The following is a 2,705-nucleotide window of genomic DNA, read 5'->3' as shown; positions in this document are numbered from 1 at the left end:
CTATCAAAGACTCGTCAGGACGGTCTTCACGATTTCTTTACCTTAGGCTCCTCCTCTTCAGAGGCAGATCCATCTACTCTTCCCTTTATGCGCCATTATCTCAATAATTATCACGGCGTCCATTGTACTGTCTCCATGACAACCCCGTTTCACCTCCGTGACGAGGCACAGGCCACGCCCCCACGATGCCCTGCTTCCCCATCAGAGCAGCCCTCAGTCCCCACGAGGAATTACCAGATCTCTTGTGGCCGACCTCCAACAGGCATCCATCACGGCACAAGTGACGCCTCCACTCCAGCCTGCACGTGTCAGGGTTCAAATTACAGAAGGAGGCTTTTCCTCCCTGGTGTCTGGCTGTGCGGTCTCAGATACACCCTTCAGGGTAGGCTTATGTGGAGGACCTCTGGACTCAAACCGCCTGGGTTCGAATCTCCGTTCTGCCATTTACTAAGTTGGTTCATCTTGGGCAAAGTATTTGGCTTTTCTGTACCTCGGTGCCCTTGTCTGTATAATGGTGATAATAACAATACCTATTATTGTTGGTGGTTGGGGGAAGATTAATGAGTTTCTACATGTAAAGTCACACAGCACGTAGCAGATAGAAAGCACTCAACAAATTTTAACCCTTTTCAGGGCTCCGTTTTCCCCTAGCTAGACGATGAGGTTAGACTAGAATAATCTCTGAAGTCCTAGACTTTGGATGAACATTTGCTGGGTCTGTGTTTCTGGTATCGGATTATAGGAGTTCCCACGGCTTCATCATCATAGTTCTTAAATCATTTCCCGCTTCGTTGTGCTTTGCTGACTCAGCTGGGAATCATGGCCCTTCCTTGGCCCGTGGCCACAATTGTTCTGCACTGGGGTGATCCTTGGGCATTTTCTTCTCTGCACCTAATGAAAGACTCACCGTGGTTTTGCTGCGTTGGGCTTGACCGAGCTGCACACGCGCACATTCGGCCCGCACTGGCAAACCCTCCCTGCTAGTCTCGTCCTCTCGTTCCTCCTAGTTTTTGTTCTCTCAAGCAATGCTGCAAGTTTTCAGGCGGGACCTGAACGTGCCCAACTTTACTGCAGGAGCTGTCCAATCAGTCCGTGCCGCTGCGGGCCACACTACAGAGGAGTCAATGTTTGATTATAGCTTTTTTCCGTCATGGTCTCTCGGTCGGTCTCTCGGTCTCTCTCTCTCTCTCTCTCTCTCTCTCTCTCCCTCCCTCCCTCCCACACACCCCCTTGCCAACCTAGTTTCTGCTCGTTAGCTCTTCAGACCATCCACCAAGTGGCTCTGGACACCTTCCTCAACCCTGCCTTTCCCAGGAGAGCCCCATGTTCTGAAAGTATTTCTCCTTCTTTTCCCACAATTCTCTCTCCTCCTCTTCTCTGCATGCTGTTCCTCCAGTGACCTTGAGACTGAAAATGATCTAATAAAATAATCAGCCATTCTAGTGTGGATAAATGGGTCTCTCTGGGGTCACCTGCCTTTTGGAATGGAGATCTGGGAGAGGCCGTGCCTTAACAAGAATGTCCCTCAAATGGTAGAATTTCAGACGACAAGGCAGAACCAGGAGTTTTGTTGTTTTTTTTTTTTTAATTTCATTTTTTTTAATATTCGAGAGGGGGTAAGGGTGTGCTGGGGGAGTAATTTTGGGGCAGGGAGATTTCAAAATGCCAATCAAAATGTAATATCCTGTGTGTAATATCCTGCTTTCTATAAACCCACTTGAAATGCATCTAATAAATTGTCCGGTCTCTCCATCTCTCAGAGTCTATGGAACCGTCAGCTAATGAAGCCATCTCATCTGCTGTAAAGTTTCTGCGGGTTCTTTACACCCAATTGTTAGTAAGATGAGAATTCAGTTGTCAATGATCAGTCTGAAGTGTGTGAGGCTTTCAATGTAAACAAGCAAACATGAGAAAAAGATGCTTCGCTTTGTGATTACAGAGACAACAAAAATCGGCTGGCACTCGTCCAGTTCTACAGAGCCTACTGGGACCACAGCATATTTTCTGCCTCTAGATTGTTGGTCTTTGGCCAAGGCAATCTAAGGGCTGGCACAGGAGCCCAGGGAGATGGGAGGCGGCTGTGGTAGATGCTCAGCCATCACCGTCGTCAACAACTTCTTCCTTCCCCGGTTCTCTTTGCCTCTCCTTTCGGCCTTACTTTTCCATAGTCTGAGGCACTGTGCTCACGCTGCCTTCCTGGCTCTGTACCACCTGCACTCCCAAGTCTCAGCTCGATTCCCAGGCCCTCCCCCGTGAGGTCTTCCTCGGTCACCTCCACCTCCCTGGACCCTGTGACACTCGCTCCACTTTGGTTCTCAGCAACATAACACAGCTAGTGCCCCGGTGTGGTATTTAGTACTCATTATATTGCCATGCATTGGTGTTTTATTTGTTTTCTGGGTTTAGAATTGTCCTGGACTAAATCCTAAGCATCTTGAGAGCAGAGACCATGATACGTACTCCTTTGGTACGGCCCATCCCATGGCACACACTTTTTGTATCTGACACATAAAAATTACCCACTGAAGACTTGCTAACTGCACCTTCTGCTCCTCTCTCTCATTTTGCCCTTATCTGCCTTGCTTTTCCTTTCATCCACCCTGTTCCACTCCCCTTTTCCTCCTCTGCTGCCTACGTGCCCCAGGCTGGCGGCACTCACAGCCACTGCTTCAGCATGCTGGGTGCAGTCAGGTTTCGGAGATGTC

This window comes from Pteropus vampyrus, unplaced genomic scaffold (assembly GCF_000151845.1).
Source record: "Pteropus vampyrus isolate Shadow unplaced genomic scaffold, Pvam_2.0 Scaffold65, whole genome shotgun sequence".
Taxonomy (NCBI): domain Eukaryota; kingdom Metazoa; phylum Chordata; class Mammalia; order Chiroptera; family Pteropodidae; genus Pteropus; species Pteropus vampyrus.
The sequence above is the reverse complement of the archived record's forward strand: the minus strand, read 5'-3'. Positions refer to the sequence as shown.